The following is a 7,794-nucleotide window of genomic DNA, read 5'->3' as shown; positions in this document are numbered from 1 at the left end:
GAAAACCAATCTAGACCCATTCCAGCACCCTACCGGAGGGGGAATCATCTCTGGTGGCCATCTTCATCATCCCGGCAGCCACCACGATGAGGAGGGAGTAGTCCACCCTTGGGGCTGAGGATTTGTACCAATAGCTATGTGTTTAATCTCTCTCTCTCTCTCTCTCTCTCTCTCTGATCTATATCATGGGCTTTGTTAATATAGATGGATCATATGATGTTTCTCCCCTCCATGCTCTTATTGTCATGAATTGAATCTTTACCCTCTGAAGTTTTGTCTTGCGTATTGAATATTCAGATATGAGAACACATGATGTATGTCTTGCGGTATGAATATTTGAGGTGACAATGGGGTATCGTATTGATTCACTTGATATATGTTTTGGCACTCAACTCGCGGATTCCCGAGGTGACATTGGGGTAATCTATGCATAGGGGTTGATGCACGTTTTTATTATCTTTTCTCTGATAGAAACTTTGGGGTCTCACTGTAGTTCTTTGTGTGGATTGAGTATTATGAATATGAATTTGCTTTGGTGTTGTTTTAGTACGAACTCTTGATTAGATCAATCGGAACGAATAGCTTGCGGTATTTTAGTATGAACTCTAGGATAGATCGGTCGGAAAGAATAGCTTTGAGGTGGTTTCGTACCCTACAAACAATATCTATCTTTTGTTCTCCGCTAATAGGAACTCGGGAGTGATTCTTTATTGCACTTTGAGGGATAATCATATGATCCAACTATGTTAGCATTGTTGAGAGATTGCACTAGCGAATGTATGGACCCTAGGCCTGTTTTCAAGCATTGCAATACCGTTTTTGTGCCCATTTACTATTTGCTACCTTGCTGTTTTTATTTATTCATATTATAAAAATATATTTCTACCATCCATATTACACTTTTATCACCATCTCTTTGCCGAACTAGTGCACCTATACAATTTGCCATTTTATTGGGTGTGTTTGGGACACAAGAGATTTCTTGTATTTGGTTTCAGGGTCATTTGAGAGAGACCATCTTCATCCTACACCTCTCACGGATTGATAAACCTTAGGTCATCCACTTGAGGGAAAATTGCTACTGTCCTACAAAACTCTGCGCTTGGAGGCCCAACACGTGTCTACAAGAATAAAGTTGCGTAGTAGACATCAAGCTCTTTTCTGGTGCCGTTGCCGGGGAGGTGAGTGCATGAAGGTATATCTTTAGATCTTGCAATTGAATCTTTTAGTTTCTTGTTTATCACTAGTTTGGTCTATAAAAGAAAACTACACAAAAATGGAATTTAGGTTGCATCATATTATTGATCATCATTAAAATATCTTTCTTGAAAATGATGGTTCAGAAAATTGTGCTCAATTGTTAGAAGAAGAAGTCAATAAAATGGTTGGCACAAAATATTTGATTGATGAGCATGATTGCAATGTTGTTAGTGTGAATTCTTTGAATATCCAAAATGCTAATGATGATTGCACAAGTCATGACAAAAATGTTTCTTATAAGCATGTCACTTTTTGTGGAGTGAATTGGGAGTGCAATTGCACACCAAAAAGGGAAGATAGATTTTGTAAGAAGCATAAATATTTAGAAACGAAAAAGTTTCAAGAGGGCTAGATGATTGTGCTGAAAGATTTAATTTTTTTCGCCATCCTTGTGAACTTTGCAATGAACATGGTCATTTAAATCTCCAATGCAAATTCTTTCATGATCAAATCGTGTCCAAAAATTGTGATAACTTGATTACCCTTGAGCATCATAAAGAGCTTAGTCTTCTTTTGGGTTATGAAGAAATGAAACGTATAACTAAGGGTATTCCAAAATTTAATCTCGAGAGATTTCTTGATTTTGATCTAGAGAAAATTTATATGTTTTGTGCGGTAAATTGCATTGAGAATCCATATATTGCCAACTATCTAAAGTCAAGAAAACAAATAGAATATGAAGAGAGTACTAATGAAAGGGAAAATATTTGCCAATATCCTCCTAGTGTTTATTATGATGAATCAGGTAACGAGGAGGAGCTTCCTATCCAACCAATCTCATCAATAAGAAGCTTGAAAAGATTAATTAAACCCACACATGATGTGGTGAAGAAGAAGAAAAGAAGAAAGAATAGAGGTAAAAAGGTATCTCTTCCAAATAATGTTGCTCCTATTATTGTTGTGCCTCATGAAAATGAATCGAAAATAATTGTGGAAGATGATGCACTTGATGATGCTTTTGTTATGACTATTGCTTGTTGTGATGATTATGATTGGGTGGATAATGATACTTCTTATAATCTTGGAAATCTTTTTGGCACCAACTCGGGAAATTATGATGATAGCAATTGTTATACCGTTGGTGCTATTCATACTATTAATGATGAGAGTGATTATGCTTATGATATGCCAAGCCACAAGCTTGAGGATGCTATGTTTGATGAGAATGACATGTTTGAGAATTTATTTGCTGCAATTAATGTTTGTCCCAAGCTTGGGGATGCTATGTTTAATGAAGATGATATTTTTAGTCCCCCTACTTTGAATGATCAAACTTGCTATGATGGTTGCATGCCTCATATCTATGATGAGAACAAAGTTACTACTTATGATGATTATTGTGATGATACTTATGTTATAAAATGTAGTGATAATTATTGTCATAATTTTGAATATCCTTTTACTGAACGTTACTCTCTTAATGTGGGAACAATTTTTAGCATTCAAGTCTCATATGATACTCCCACTATTGTGAATGAGAATAAAATTGCTTATGTGGAGAGTAATAAATTTTCTATGCTTATGGATAATGAAGAGAATGCTTTATGTAATGGTTATATTGACGAATCTATTCATTATGCTACTGAAAATTATTACGAGAGAGGAACTTATGATGCATGATGTTCTCTTTGTGTTTCAAATGTTATCTTTTATGTGAGCATCATTGAATCATCATGCCTAGCTTAAATGCCATTAAAGAAAAGCACTTGTTGGGAGACAACCCAACACTTTTACCTACTGTTTTTGTGTGTTAACATGATTAAGATACTGTAGTAATCATGTTTTATTGCTTTTGTTTCAATAAAGTGCCAAGTAAAGCCTTTGGGATCATGTTGGGTGACAGTTGATTTGACCTTGCTGAAAAACAGAAACTTTTGCGCTCACGAAAATAAGTCTCATTTTTAACAGAAGAGTGATTTTGAGTTGATTCTTTTTGCAGAAGTTTTATATACAAATTTCTCACGTGGTCCTAATTTTTTCATAATTTTTGGAGTAGCAGAAGTATGGTAGTTATGCAGATCATTACAGACTGTTCTGTTTTAGACAGATTCTGTTTTCAATGCATAGTTTGCTTTGCTTTATAGTTTCTATGGCTTATATTGCTAAATATAAATTGTGGAAATGATATGCTACAGTATTATTTGTGTGGAAACAATTATGAATCTTGTCTTTGACAGTACCAAAGTGAAATGGTTTGCTTTTTATCATACTAACCTATCTCACGAAGTTCCGTTAAGTTTTGTGTGATTGAAGTTTTCAAGTTTTGGGTGAGATGTCGATATGAGGAGAATAAGGAGTGACAAGACCCTAATCTTGGGGATGCCCAAGGCACCCCAAGGGGATATTCAAGGAAGATCGAAGCAACTAAGCTTGGGGATGCCCCGGAAGGCATCCCCTCTTTCGTCTCCAACATTATCGGTAACCTCACTTGGAGCTATGTTTTCATTCGTCACATGATATGTGTTTTGCTTGGAGTGCCAATTTATTTTGTTAGGATTTTCTTTATGTTATTTATAATAATGTTTTCCATCTTTTATTTCAATAAAAGTGGCATTGATAGCCTTTACTATGCTTATTTTGCAAGTATACCTGTTGCTGTTTGAAAACAGAAAGTTTATCGATGTTGCAAAAATTCCCGAGGAAAGTCAGAATGTGATAAAATGTTGAAACTTTTTGCATAATAAGCTCTGATAAATTTTCTACAGTGTGGTATAATTTCATAATGTTTGGAGTTAGGGAAGTATTGATATTCTTGGATTCTTTACAGACTGTACTGTTTTGGCAGATTGCTGTTATGTTTGCATTGTTTGCATATGTTTGCTTGTTTAATGATTCTATTTGAGGATAAGAGTATTAAATATGCAAAGTCATTTAGTATGCAATTTTGAATAATAATTTTTGTGATTTTCTACAGTAGAGTATGATAAGGTTTTTGCATTGGTTTATACTAACTTATCTCACGAGTTCTTGTTGAGTTTTGTGTGGATGAAGCTTTTAAGATTTAGGAAAACCGTGACATGAGAGGAATTAAGGAGACACAAAATCTCAATCTTGGGGATTCCCAAGGCATCCCAAGATAATATTTCAAGAAGTCTCAAGCATCTAAGCTTGGGGATGCCCCGGCAGGCATCCCACCTTTTTTCTTCAACAATTATCAGTTAATATCGGTTGAGCCTAAGTTTTTGCTTCTTCACATGAGTTATGCTATTCTTAGAATGTCATTTTATTTTTGTTTTTCTTTCTGTTTTAATAAAATACTTGGATCTGAAAGTTTTTAAATAAAATAGAGTCCTCAAATAGTTGCCAAGGAGGCTAAGTAAGCGACATTCACATCCCGTCAACGAAGCTCTTTTCTTTGGAATTCCTCTTGTGCTTCACTTATATCCTATGAGTAAATTGTTGATTAAATTGAATGTCATGAAGTTGATATCATATCATGCCTAGTGGTTCTTCACATTGGGTTTAGGAAGTGAAATCTTTTGAGGCTTGACAATCACAATTTTGGTCATACAAGCAATTCACGAATAATTAGTATAAGGAAGAGAACTTTCACATGCAAATACACTATCCTAGAAATATTTTGTGATTGTGAGCCCCCGTCAAAATATTATATGCCCAAATTGTTGACGTTGGACAAGGAAGACAATGTAATGATTTATGTTTGTTAATATTCACATAGAATTTATATTGTCATAGATCCTTCAACATGTGGTGCTTGCCCCCCATCTTTGCTAGCCAAACATTCCGCACCAAGTAGATATACTACTTGTGCATCCAAAAACCCTTAAACCCAAATCTTATTTTCAAGAGTCCACAATACCTACCTAAGGATTGAGCAACATCCTTCGAGTAAGTTTTCATCGGTGCAATAAGGCAATAAAAATTGCTTCTAAAAGTGTTAGGTCATTTAGTGTAAGAGAAAATTGAGCGTTGTACGAACTTATGATGGTAAAGCAATGAAAGCGACGGACTGCATAATAAAGGTTGCTATTATAAGGGGCAATATAACATGACGTTCTTTTGCACTAAGGGGTTGAGCATACAAATAAATAAGCGCATGGCAACCTCTGCTTCCCTCTGCGAAGGGCCTATCTTTTAATTTTCAGTATTTATTTTTATGCAAAGAGTCAAAGTTATTCTCTCTATTCCTTTTTATTTTTCTCTTTTGGCAAGCATCATGTGGTGAGGACAGATCTAGGCACATATGTCTAGTTGAATATGGGTAGCATGAGTTATTATTGTTGACATCACCCTTGAGGTGAATACATTGGGAGGCAAAACAATAAGCCCCTATCTTTCTCTGTGTCCAGTTGAAACGTTTTGCTCATGTGTATGCGATGAGTGTTAGCAATTATAGAAGACTATATGATAGTTGAGTATGTGGAGCTCTTACTTAAACTTTGTTGAATAAGTTGAATTGCAATTGCTTGGTGACTAAGAACATAGGTTGTTGAGTTTCAAGAGAGTTCATTGTTTGAACCTTAACATGTGAATTGGTTGCTACTATAACATGAGAAGTTTTATAAGAAAGAATTGTTGTTGTGATGCTAGGAAAAGTGATTGAAATTGACATTGATCAAACTTGTCACTTTGCTAGCATTCACACTTCATAAATTATTTCTTTTATCATTTACCTACTCGATGACGAGTAGGAATTAAGCTTGGGGATGCTGATACGTCTCCAACGTATCTATAATTTCTGAAGTATTCATGCTGTTATTTTATCATTCTTGGATGTTATACAATCATCTTATAGCAACTTTATATCATTTTTTGGGACTAACCTATTGACCCAGTGCCCAGTGCCAGTTGCTGTTTTTTGCTTGTTTTTATACATCGCAGGAAATCAATACTAAACGGAGTCCAAATGCAACGAAACTTCGCGGAGATTTTTTATGGTCCAGAAAACCAACAGTGGGCCAACAAAGCACCTGGGGGTGCCCCGAGGGGGGCACAACCCACCAGGAAGCGCCTGGGGGCCCACGCGCACCCAGGAGGGTTGTGCCCACCTTGGTGGCCTCCCACACCCCTTCTTTGCACTATAAATTCCCAAATATTCTGAAACCCTTTGGGGTTAACCTCGATCAGAAGTTCCACCGCCGCAAGGCTCTGTAGCCACCGAAAACCAATCTAGACCTATTTCGGCACCCTGCCGGAGGGGGGAATCATCTCGGTCATCCCGGCAGCCACCACGATGAGGAGGGAGTAGTCCACCCTCGGGGCTGAGGATTTGTGCCAGTAGCTATGTGTTTAATCTCTCGCTCTCTCTCGTGATCTATATCATGGGCGTTGTTAATATAGATGGATCATATGATGTTTCTCCCCTCCATACTCTTGTTGTGATGAATTGAATCTTTACCCTTTGAAGTTTTGTCTTGCCGGATTGAATATTCAGATATGAGAACACATGATGTATGTTTTCTGGTATGAATATTTGAGGTGACAATGGGGTTTCGTATTGATTCACTTGATATATGTTTTGGCACTCAACTCGCGGATTCCCGAGGTAACATTGGGGTAATCTATGCATAGGAGTTGATGCACATTTTTATTATCTTTTCTCCGATACAAACTTTGGCGTCTCTCTGCAGTTCTTTGTGTGGATTGAGTATTATGAATATGAATTTGCTTTGGTGTTATTTTAGTACGAACTCTTGATTAGAACAATTGGAAAGAATAGCTTGCGGTATTTTAGTACGAACTTTAGGATAGATCAATCGAAAAGAATAGCTTTGAGGTGGTTTCGTACCCTACAAACAATTCCTATCTTTTGTTCTCCGCTAATAGGAACTCGGGAGTGAGTCTTTATTGCACTTTGAGGGATAATCATACGATCCAACTATGTTAGCATTGTTCAGAGATTGCACTAGCGAAAGTACGGACCCAAGGCCCTGTTTTCAAGCATTGCAATACCGTTTTTGTGCATGTTTACTATTTTCTACCTTGCTTTATTTATTTATTCATATTATAAAAATATATTTCTACGATCCATATTACACTTTTTATCACCATCTCTTCGCTGAACTAGTGCACCTATACAATTTGCCATTGTATTGGGTGTGTTGGGGACACAAGAGATTTCTTGTATTTGGTTCCAGGGTAGTTTGAGAGAGACCATCTTCATCCTACACCTCTCACGGATTGATAAACCTTAGGTCATCCACTTGAGGGGAAATTGCTACTGTCCTACAAAACTCTGTGCTTGGAGGCCCAACACATGTCTACAAGAATAAAGTTGCATAGTAGACATCAATGCTTAAGTCTGTCTGAATCATGTTAGCAATTGCCGCATTTTATGATTATGAAATTTGGCAAATGGATGTCAAAATTGCATTCCTTAATGGATTTCTTAAAGAAGAGTTGTATATGATGCAACCAGAAGGTTTTTTCGATCCTAAAGGTGCTAACAAAGTGTGAAAGCTCCAGCATCCATTTATGGACTGGTGCAAGCCTCTCAGAGTTGGAATATACGCTTTGATAGTGTGATCAAAGCACATGGTTTTATACGGACTTTTGGAGAAGCCTGTACTTACA

The sequence above is a fragment of the Triticum aestivum genome, chromosome 7D (genome assembly GCF_018294505.1).
Source record: "Triticum aestivum cultivar Chinese Spring chromosome 7D, IWGSC CS RefSeq v2.1, whole genome shotgun sequence".
NCBI classification, from domain to species: domain Eukaryota; kingdom Viridiplantae; phylum Streptophyta; class Magnoliopsida; order Poales; family Poaceae; genus Triticum; species Triticum aestivum.
The sequence above is the reverse complement of the archived record's forward strand: the minus strand, read 5'-3'. Positions refer to the sequence as shown.